Genomic DNA, 12,078 nt, shown 5'->3' with positions numbered 1-12,078 from the left:
TGGTTTTCCCTCCCTTGCTGCAGAGATTGCTAGGATCCATGGGATGGGGAAGCCATGGTTCTTTCCCATTCTGCACTCCCCCAGGCCCTTCCCTCCTGAGGAGACAATTGCGAGAAAACACAGTGATGTTGTTTGCCCTGTGCCCACCTCCCACGGGAGAAGAGGATCTAACTTAGCTGATTGTATTTTATGTTCAACTTTTATAAGAGATTGACCCTGCCTCACTCACACTTCCTAAACTCCCAGTAGAATCAATTTAGAATCATGTTCTCAATGTTTTATGATATAATGATGTTTCAATAACCAGGGGAGGGTTTGGACAAACTGACTGTCACGCTATCTGGAGTGGCTCATGAGCGAGTATACCAACCTCAGGGCAGACTGTTAAGAACCAGGGCAAAACCCCCCAACTGGTTGGTTAGTGAAATCTAAGTACAGAATTCACTAACCAAGTCACAAGTATAAACTCCTCAGGCATTATAGAGCCTTGCCATGGAGTCTCAGACAGTCCCCTTGGGCATAGCTGTCTATCTTGTCACCCAGCCATGCCCGATTCTGTGATAGAGGGTCACTGTACACCAAAGATCACTAAATATTGAGGACCAGTTACTTACCCCAGGTCACCTTAGATCTCACACCAAAGATAACACCAGTAGCCAATTCTGTAACCACGGCCGGCTCTGGGTTTTCTGCTGCCCCAAGCTCCGAGAGCGCAACTGGGCAAGCAATTAAAAAAAAAAAAAAAGAAGAAGAAGGATGGCTGGAATGCCGCTCCTGGAATTGTGCCGCCCCGAGCACGTGCTTGCTTTGCTGGTGCCTAGAGCTGGTCCTGCCTGTAACAAACTAACTAAAGGTTTATTAACTAGGAAAAAGAAATTAGAGTTATTTACAAGATTAAAACAGATAAACATATACACAAACGAGTTGCAGTCTTAGGTTTCAGATGGTGATAGAGCTGTTGAAATATGCCAGCTCCGTATATCCATTAGGGCTAACCCAGGTTCGTCCTGGGGATCTCTTGCTTATGTTAGGAATTTGTGCCCATTAGAGTTCAGACAACATAAAGAGACCCCAATTCCTTCTGGTCAGGGATTTTTTTTATCACCACCACCCTAGAGTCCAAGCTGATGAGACATGGGGTTCTGCATGTAACCTCATCGCGGGTGGGTGAGGGGAGCAATTGACAAAGTCTTCGATTCACAATGGCCCATTTGGATTCAACGGTCCCTCCTGCTAGGCAGGAGATAACACTTTCTGTAGGAATCCAGCATTTTGCATTAAGTGAAGGGTTGGGTCCCCCACCTTGTTGAGTTAGAGTTTCAGAATAAACATTTTACAGTTATAGAGCAAACACGTAAGCACTACCTTATAGCATGGGACACTGATATTATAAGTAGGATTAATAGATGCAGCATCCTACAAGCATTCCATAAAGTCTAAACCCTAAATTCTTATAACACTAATATCTGTTTTAACTCTGGTAACACACAGGTAAGACACACTGGAGTCCAGCTATTCTTTGGTCAGTGTTCACTGAGGCACAGGCCTTGGCATGAGCTGGCACCTGGTCTGCCAGTGTCACAGTGACCAGAGAAGAAAATGAAATCTGCAGAAGCAGGGAGGAAACATCTACAGTTTTGATATTTGTCAGAGGGGAATAGAAAGGGAAATTTCTTCTAGTGTAGTTCATATTTTGAAGAAAGAAAAAAAACAGATTATACTGCTTCTGCAGGTTAGCCATTTTCATCTCATTAACTCACTTTTATGGTGTACTTTACAGTTTACGTGCTCATTAAATTCAATATTAAAGGGTTGGAAATGGTTTTTAAAATAACTATATATTTTACTTGAGTAATGATCTGACACCAGTCAAATTATGTGTGTGTATGTGTGTGTGGGGGGTGTTAATCCAATAACTCATGCCCAAATTGGACCCCTCTGTCACAGCCTGTTATTTAACTGCCTTGACTGTAGCAAGAATTGCAAGTTTCCTCTGGAAGAGACATTCCAGTGATGGGGAACATCAGGGTATACAAGGCTATGAAAAACATGGTCAAACGCTCTCGCTGAATGTGTCTAATGTGGGGGTTTTATCTGTGCAAGAACTGCAAGACAATGGTGGTCTTACACATAGGTGGTCACCAGGGGCAGCCAGTGGAGCCCCTTCCGCCATGTCCCTCACCCCAGCAGCCAGAGCCCCAAGCCCCGCTTTCCCCTCCTGCAGCCAGAGCCGCGAGACTGCCTGCCTATCCCACGGCCGGAGCCCCAACCCCCCCCACCTGCCCGGAGGTGCCCAGCCCAGCCGTGCCGGGCCAGCCCTCCCCAGGGGAAAAGCATCTCTTCCCGAAGAGTCTTTTAATATGCCCCATGCAGATTCCAGGGCGGCTTAGGAGACATTATGTGATACTCAGCTTCCCGGGCTCATCAGTAATCTCCTTGGAGTCCAGGGAGATTACTGATGAACCTGGGAAGTTTAATAGCACATACCGCCTCCTCAGCTGCCCCAGAACCTGCATGGGACACAATAAAGCAAAAACTTCCCCTGCCAAACCCTGCAACCGGGCATCTGGTGGAGCCTCCCCTGGGGGTCACATAGGACTTGTCTACTCTAGAGACAGTTGGTGTAACCAACTGGATATGCATCAGCATGTGGTGACTCAGGGAATTTCCCTGGGAATGATGGACTACGTCTCCCACAAACCTCTGAGGCTATTGGCGGATTCCAGAAGGTCTCTAGAAATCTAAAAGCCACTGGTTCAAGGAATCATACCAGGAATGGTGGCAGAGTAATAGCCTGGTTCAGCACAGCCGTGGTCACGGGACAAAAATATTAACTCCACCAGTGCATTTTGAGCAGGCCCTGCTTTGTTGGTAGTTACATAGCAGGTTGGTGCTGTCCTAAAGATTCAGCTCTCTAGTGGAGTCCTATAGCTGGGGCCTGGCTCATTCAGAGGACAACCAAACCGTCAGCTCCTATGCCACTCCAGTACTCACCAACAGCACAAACAGTTTCAGGCTGTTCTCTTATCCAGGGCCTGTCAAGTTCTGTTTGTTCTCATCGGATTCAGGCCTACCTGTTAAAATCATGAGTCAGGCTCCAGGAATTATGAGATTTAAAAAGAAGGTTGGGTTCTTTTTTATTTGCCTTCTGGGTTTTAAGCCTTTAGGAGTCACATTTTCAAACTTTTATCTGCAACCAGGGATGGGGGTTGGTAGTAGCGTTGCCAAGGCCTTTCTAATTGCATAAAACCAAACACCATGGCCCCACCCCGAGGCCCCATCCCTTCTCCAAAGCCCTGCACGCACTCATTCCACACACACCCTTGCTCTCCCCTACCCTCACTCTCTTTCACTGGGCTGGAGCAGGGGGTTGGGGTGCAAAAGGGGGTGAGAGCTCTGGCTGGTGGTGTGGGCTCTGGGGAGGGGCCAGAAATGAGGGGCTAAGGGTGTGGGAGGGGGCTCTGGGATGGGGCAAGGGGTTGGGGGGTGGGAGGGGGTGAGGGCTCCATCTGTGGGTGTGGACTCTGGGATGGGGCCAGGATGAGGGATTTGGGGGTTCAGGAATCATAGATCATAGAATCACAGAATATCAGGGTTGGAAAGGACCTCAGGAGGTCATCTAGTCCAACCCCCTGCTAAATCATCCCAGCCAGGGCTTTGTCAAGCCTGACCTTAAAATCCTCTAAGGAGGGAGATTCCACCACCTCCCTAGGTAACCCATTCCAGTGCTTCACTACCCTCCTAGTGAAAAAGTTTTTCCTAATATGCAACCTAAACCTCCCCCACTGCAACTTGAGACCATTGCTCCTTGTTCTGTCATCTGCCACCATTGAGAATGGTCTAGATCCATCCTCTTTGGAACCCCCCTTCGGGTAGTTGAAAGCAGCTATCAAACCCCTCTCATTCTTCTCCTCTGCAGACTAAATAATCCCAGTTCCCTCAGCGTCTCCTCATAAATCATGTGCTCCAGCCCCCTAACAATTTTTGTTGCTCTCTGCTGGACTTCCTCCAATTTTTCCACATCTGTCCTGTAGTGAGGGGCCCCAAACTGGACACAGTACTCCAGATGTGGCCTCACCAGTGCCGAATAGAGGGGAATGATCACGTCCTTTGATCTCCTGGCAATGCTCCTACTTATACAGCCCAAAATGCCATTAGCCTTTTTGGCAACAGGAGGGGGTTCCAGGCTCGAGCTGAGGGGTTCAGAGTACGGGAGCAGGCTTAGGGCTGGGGCAGGGGTGTAGGCTCCAGCTGGGGGTGTGGGCTCTGGGGTGGGGCTGGAGATGAGGGGTTTGGGGTGCAGGAGGGGGCTCAAGGCTGGGTCAGGTGGTTGGAGCATGGGAGGGGGTTCAGGCTCTGGGAAGGAGTTTGGGTGTGGGAGGGGGCTCAGGGTTCGTGTTGCGATACGGGCTCCAGGAGGGGGTTCCAATCTGGGGTAGGGGATTGGGGTGCAGGTGGGGATTCGGGGTGCAGGCTCCCACCAGGCAGCACTTACCTCAGGCAGCTCCCGATCCATGGTGCAGAGGGGCTAAGGCAGGCTCCCTGCCTGCCCTGGCTCTGCACAGCTCCTGGAAGCAGCCAGCATGTCTGGCTCCTAGACGCAGGGTCAGCCAGGCAGCTGTGTGCGGTGTGTGCTGCCAGCTGCCCGCGCCCACAGGTGCTGCCGATGCGGCTTTCATTGGCCGTGATTCCCAGCCAATGGGAGCTGTGGAGCCGGCGCTCAGGGTGGAGGCAGTGTGTGGATCTTCCCTGGTTGCCCCTGCACCTAGGGCAGGGTTTCTCAAACTTCATTGCACTGCGACCCCCTTCTGACAACAAAAATTACTACATGACCCCCAGCAAGAGGGACCAAAGCCTGAGTCCCACCGCCCCATTCAGGGGGATCAAAGCCAAAGCCTGAGCCTCGCCACCCGGGAGGGGTGGGGGCAAAGCCAAAGCTTGAGGGTTTCAGCCCAGGGCGGAGGAGTTGTAGCCTGAGCCCCGCTGTCCAGGGCTGAAGCCAAAGCCTGACCCCTGCCACCCAAGCATGAAGCCCTTGGGCTTCGGCTTCAGCCCTGTGTGACGGGGCTCAGACTTTGGCTTCAGCCCTGGGCCCCAGCAAGACTAACACCAGCCCTGGTGACCCCATTAAAACGGGATTGTGTCCCACTTTGGGGTTCCGATCCACAGTTTCAGAACCGCTGGCCTAGGGGCTGCAGGGACATGCCGGCTGCTTCTGGGAGCCGTGCGGAGCCAGGGCAGGCAGAGAACCTGCCTTAGCCCTGCTGCACCACCAGCTGGACTTTTAACAGCCTGGTCAGCAGAGCTGACTGGCACCACCAGGGTCCCTTTTCGACCGGCATTCCGGTTGAAAACCAGATACCTGGCAACCCTAGTTAGTAGGATTGAGGACTTTTCATTTAAACAAAAATGAAAGCTGACATTCTCACCAAATAGCCTTCACAGATTCTTGAATGTATTTATCACCTTCTAGCCTGTCTGAAGGGTGGAGCAGCTATCACAGACCAGAGAGCAAATGAACACACGAAGTAGGCATCCCAAGGTAAACAAGGGCTCTCCTGAGCAATGGCTGACAGTGATTATTGTACGTGATTTGCTCATATTGACTAACAGAAACTACTGCACAACCCAGAGTGTGCTGTTATTGACTCTGCCTGCTGCTGGTTTACACTGGATCTTTACCAGCCAGGAAAAGCAGAAATGTTACATTTGAAAAATAAAAGCTTAGCACCTGAAGAATTGAGTGCATTCACTGTATGCACGTCTGGGGTCCCTTTTTGGCCTAATCTATTTTAGGGTATGTATTCACTACCTGCCGGATTGGCGGGCAGCGATCAATCCAGCGGGGATCGATTTATCGCGTCCTGTACTCCAGCGCTGCGAGAGGCGCAGGCAGAGTCGACGGGGGAGCGGCAGCAGTCGACTCACCACGGTGAAGACACCACAGTAAGTTGATGTAAGTACGTCGACTTCAGCTACGTTATTCACGTAGCTGAAGTTGAGTAACTTAGATCGACCCCCGCCCCTCCAGTGTAGACCAGGGCTTAGTAAAGATCAAATCTGTTATGAGCAGAGTTACAAGACAGTGTTAATGCTGATCTCCCATCTAAAGTAGGGCTCATTTTAAGTATCCTCAGACCTACTTGTCAACTGTCTAAATGGGCCATCTTGATTATCACTACAAAAGTTTTTTTTCTCCTATTGATAATAGCTCATCTTAATTAATTAGCCTCTTACTCCACCTTTTATATATATATATATAAATATCTTCTTACTATATGCTCCATTCTATGCATCCGATGAAGTGAGCTGTAGCTCACAAAAGCTTATGCTCTAACAAATTTGTTAGTCTCTAAGGTGCCACAAGTCCTCCTTTTCTTTTTGTAGAACATTCAGGTGGTTTAGGAAGATTTACTATAATCCAAACTGGTAACACTGTAGTCCGACTCTTAAAACGCTGTAGTCCGACTCTTTTCAGACTATGGAACAAATGGAGGAGAGTAGGCAAAAATATTAACCAGAGAGTGTCCATCTAGCAGGGTGCCAGAAACGATCCAGAGTGGTTAGGGAGCAATGAAAGTTGCAGCTCTCCACACCAGCAAAGTGCCTTCCTACCCAGCAGAGACTGACTCACTTTTGAGACAAGACCGATGGCATTTCTGCCATCACACACTGCCTTAGTGCCTTTGTTTTTCTGCCAACGAGGAGACGATTTAATTCCCAGGAGTTCTACTGGGGGAGGCAGTGAATCAGGGAACTCCCCTGGTTGCCTGGTGCAGTGCCTGCTGCTCCATTTTGTACCAAAGCAGCCCGCTGCCCTTACAGACTTGGAGTAAATCCATCACTTTAACCTCCAAAGCTAGCTCTTCAGACCATTCCTTGTTCCTTTTTATCAAAGTCATTCAGGAAGAACAAGCTAGTTCAGTTAGGAGGAGAATACCATGGGAAATTAAATACAAAGGTGAAGCAAGAGGATTCAAAGAAATCACATTAATCACTTTGCTCTTTTGTGACCAAAAGGTATGTGGGTGTGGTGTTTTTGTTCTTGGGTTTTTCCATTTCATTCTCTCCAGTGGAAACCTGCAACTGACTGGGAGAGAAAAGGCTTATTACACAAGGGATAATACTACAGTACAATGCATGTAAACTACTCAAATTCAAGTACAGATGAGAGTCAATTATCTCAGGACTGGAACCATTAAGTTTGCAAAGAAAGGGGTGTTGGCCTCCCAGCAGGGAGGAGAAATTTCTTTCAAATGCAATTTATTACACAAGATGCACAAAACAAAGGAAAAAGAAAAGGAGTACTAGTGGCACTTTAGAGACTAACCAATTTATTTGAGCATAAGCTTTCGTGAGCTACAGCTCACTTCATCGGATGCATTCAGTGGAAAATACAGTGAGGCGATTTATATACACACAGAACATGAAAAAATGGGTGTTATCATACCAGCGGGGGGGGGGGGGGGGGAGAAAACCTTTTGTAGTGATTATCCGCCCCGCCCCGCCCTCCTGCTGGTAATAGCTCATCTTAAGTGATCACTCCCCTTACAGTGTGTATGATAACACCCATTGTTTCATGTTCTGTGTGTATATAAATCTCCTCACTGTATTTTCCACTGAATGCATCCGATGAAGTGAGCTATAGCTCACAAAAGCTCATGCTCAAATAAACTGGTTAGTCTCTAAGGTGCCACAAGTACTCCTTTTCTTTTTACTGAGAATGAGGCTTGCTTTCTAGAAAGGTAAATTTATTAACTCACTTTTTGACCTTTAGGAATTTATGCCAACAGATCTTCTACTCTCTGGACAGGCAACACAGATAAAATCTCCCAACACTGCTCTTGTTTCAGACACACCTAATTCTTAAGAGGACAACGCCCATCAACCTAGTAAAAGCAACAATGCAACTGTAAAACAAATTAGCACATCATCCAAATACCATGCTGTGAATACAAAATCAATCCAACAATTACTTCAAAGTCCTTACATTAACTTTTATGCACAGTTGTATATTCTTCAGTGTTGCCAACTCTCATGATTTTGTCATGAGTCTCATGGTAATTATTTCAGAGTAGCAGCCGTGTTAGTCTGTATTCGCAAAAAGAAAAGGCGTACTTGTGGCACCTTAGAGACTAACCAATTTATTTGAGCATAAGCTTTCGTGAGTTACAGCTCACTTCATCGGATGCTTCATCGGATGCTCAAATAAATTGGTTAGTCTCTAAGGTGCCACAAGTACGCCTTTTCTTTATGGTAATTATTGTTTTCCTTAAAGCTCCAGTTCCTGGAGTCAAGTGGATAGGTGATTTCAGCCCTCATGCTTAAAGAAAGTTTCTAGCCCTTGTGGCTGTGGAGAAAGCTTCAAAACGTGACCCCAGTGCACCCTAAAGGCTCAAAAGCAGAAAGCAAATACAAAGAACACCAAATCTATTATTCACAAAAAGCAAAGGAGGACTTGTGGCACCTTAGAGACTAACAAATTTATTTGAGCATAAGCTGTAGCTCACGAAAGCTTATGCTCAGATAAATGTTTTAGTCTCTCAGGTGCCACAAGTCCTCCTTTTCTTTTTGCGGATACAGACTAACACAGCTGCTACTCTGAAACCTATTATTGTTACACACTCTCATGATTTCAAAGCCTATCTCATGATTTTTGAACATTTGGGATTGGCAAGACTAATTCTTGCACCCCATATGAATCAGAAGCAGGGTGTGAACGAATAGCACAGAAACTTCCACACTAGATACTGGAGTAACTGTTAGTGGGAAAAGCATATTATGTGGACAAGGCCACACAGGGAAACACCACACATGTCAGTGGATTAGACAAGTACCTGTGGGAGAGCAGTAGAATGCTAGGCTTTAGGATTCTGGCTTTCCTGCCTCCATGGATAGATTGTAATCTAGTGGTCATAGATAGCACCACCAAAGGTAACTCCTTTTCTCTGCCCTTGTGTTTGAGTTATCTGAGATCAGAACCTGAGACCTGTGGCTGGAAAAGTGAAAGTCCCTCCCCTTTAGCTATAACTGCAGCACTCTAAGCACAGAAGTGGTAGCACTCAGACTGCTATATACGGTTGAGGTGCTAGAGGGTGACAGTCACACTGTGTTAGCATAGGTTACAGAAGCACATTATTTGAAATATTCCTTCTGAAAGACACTGGCAGAGTAGATAAGACTTGGTTCTGCTAGGTTAATTATTTTGTTTCTGTTCATAGTTCTGTTTGAAGTGACCTTGTGCAGGCTCTGTTATCTTCTCTGTGAACATGGTGAATAATAATTGCTTTCAAGGTCTGAAACTGTACCTTATTAGAAGGGTTTTAAAGGGAGCAGGAATATTATCAGGAGGAGGAGTGGTGACCAAAACTCATGATCTCTAGGCTTGCAGTCCTGAGCACTTTCCACTGGCTACCTCACATGTGCATGGGAGCTCAGGTTTCTCCGCACCCCCATTCCAATATCACATGCATGGTGCAGCTTTTCCTGAGACACTCCACAGGCACGGGCCAAGGCACATTATTTGCATGAGTTATAAACACTGCCTCATTTCAATGTTTTACCTCAGCAATGCAACACCTTTCGATGGATCAAATGTAAATAAGAAAGAGGGTAAATACAAGCGCTCGTGTCTTTTGCAGAATATCTGTTGAGGCTGTTCTTCATAATTTCACACCAGTTTTTATTAGGCAATATAGTTTAATCATGGACTTTGTTCAGTCACAAAAAGAAACGGAGACAAGTTACATGATACTAGTCTCCAAAATTGACGGTCTGAAAGGCATGGCAGTGTAGCAACTACACACACAGATATTCAAACTTTGGCACCTAAAAAGTGTCCTGATTTGCAGAGCTGCTCCTATTTGCTGAATGTTATGGGATCTACAGAGTTACTCAACTTAAAAAAATATCACGCTCTGTGTGGGGAGAAGTACAGAACGGAAGAAAAGAGAGTAACTATGCTCATTATGATAATTTGATATCTAGCACCACAACAGGGAAATCAGCTTATTTATCAGTTATTTACTGAGCAGTGCAAGAGTTTCTGCAAGGAAGTTATTTTGTATTGCAGTACGGGTTTGAAGAGTCATGCTCTCATTCATTCCAGCCTTCCATTTCAATTACCTTATTTTGAAACACTATTTTATTGCCAGGTTATGCATTTAACCCTTACCTCTAAAGCTTTGTCTTCCCATTTCCATCAAGCTGGCCCTTTGAGGGATCTCATTTCCCTATCCCACAAGTTGACCCTGCCAGTGGTGAGGGCAAACTTCCACAGTGGGAATTGACCTTCCTTCAGGAGTTCTGATGAGCATATACTCCAGGGACTCTTTCACAATGTGAGAGATCAGTCTGCTTCTCTGGAGTCCTCAACAGGATCACTGGTGGTACTGCTGGGATGGGTTCCTCCCAGGGTGCCACCTGGAACTGGGGTACCACTGAGCCCTCTGACCCACCAGCATAGGCTCCCTCTCACACTGTGCTGCTGTGACAAGTTGCAAAAGCCCTCCAAGCTTGCACTTTCACAATCACACAGGTAGGGATACATCCAGCTTCCCAGCTTAGGACCCCAGAGCAGTACTGTCCTGCCCTGGTCAAATCTGGCCAGTATATGGGTTTAACACCTGGTCTGCCTCTCCCGCAATGTGAAGAAGACCATGCACACTTGTGGTAACCAAGCTGAGATTTTCCCTATACACTTCAGTTAAATGCACACCGATTTCGATTAAAATATAAAATAAGTTCATTAACTACAAAAGGATAGATTTTAAGTGATTATAAGTGATAGCAAACAGATCAAAGTAGATTACCTAGTAAATAAACAAAACCGCAAACTGAGTTTAACACACTAGATAGGTAGGATATGAATTAGCAAATTCTCACCCTGAGTGATAAACAGGCTGGCAGATTCTTAAGGCACCAGCTGCCTTGGCTTTTCAGCTTGGGTTTTCCAGGTTTTCATACACACGCTAGCAATCCCTTAGCCTGGGACCATCACTTCCCACAGTTCAGTCCTACTTCCTTCGGTGTTTCCAGGTGTGTTGTAGGGAGGGTGAAGTACCATCATGAAGTCATTGTCCCACTTTAATATCTTTTTCCCACTTGCTGGAAAGCTCTTTTGCTGTGAACCTGGGTCAAACAGTTCCCATTGTGTAGTGCTAGCTCTGAGAGGTTGCTATTGTACACAGTTCCTGGGGTAATCCTTTTGCTTGTGTGCATTTCCTCAATCAGCCATTAGCATTGTTTGGCCTTTTTACCGTCATACCTGAAAGGCTGTTTGTGGGTGTTTTCAACCTCACAAGGTACATAGCCAAACTTCGTAACTTCATATATGATGATAGCACATACAATCCAATGAGATATTGTCCAGCAGATCAAGACTTTTAGAATGATACCTCATAAAGCATACTTTGTGCAAAACATATCCTAATTATATGACCGTGATTAATATTGGGGTGCCAGGGTGTCACAACTGCATTCTGAACTACTTAAGCCAGCAGCTGGTATTTGGGTTCTTGCTTAGTTCAGCAGAGTCAAGGATGTTCCAGCATGAATAGGAAATTCAGATATTCAGTTGGCCAAATATTTGCTTTAATTCACATGCAGATATTTAGCAGGTTACTCCTAAGAGAATTCTGCACCAAAAAAATAAAAATTATGCACACAGTATTTTAAAATGCTGCACAATTCTGCAAATTTTATGTGTCAATAAATAAATGTGGCTCTAGTATAGCAGTGGGGAGCACAGGCCACTGACTGCATTGAGGTGGGAGATCACCCTGAAGCCCCCACCTGCCCCGGATCAGGGACTCAGCAGTGACCCTGACATAATGCAAGGGCTGGCCCTGCCCCAGAAACACCCCAGGGCCCTGCCTCTCTGTGCTATGGGCACCAGATGTGAGCAGGCTCAGCCCAGCAGGATCCCAGTGTGGAGGGGCTTAGTGTAGGGGGATCCAGGTGTGGTGTGAGAGGTTTCTGTGTGGGGCAATCTGGGTGTGGGCAGCTCCATGGGAGATCTGGATGCACAGGGGCTCATTGGGTGTTCCAGGTACAAAAGGGACCCTACAGGGGATCCAG

This window comes from Chelonia mydas, chromosome 5, assembly GCF_015237465.2.
Source record: "Chelonia mydas isolate rCheMyd1 chromosome 5, rCheMyd1.pri.v2, whole genome shotgun sequence".
NCBI lineage: Eukaryota > Metazoa > Chordata > Testudines > Cheloniidae > Chelonia > Chelonia mydas.
This window is presented reverse-complemented; position numbering follows the sequence as displayed.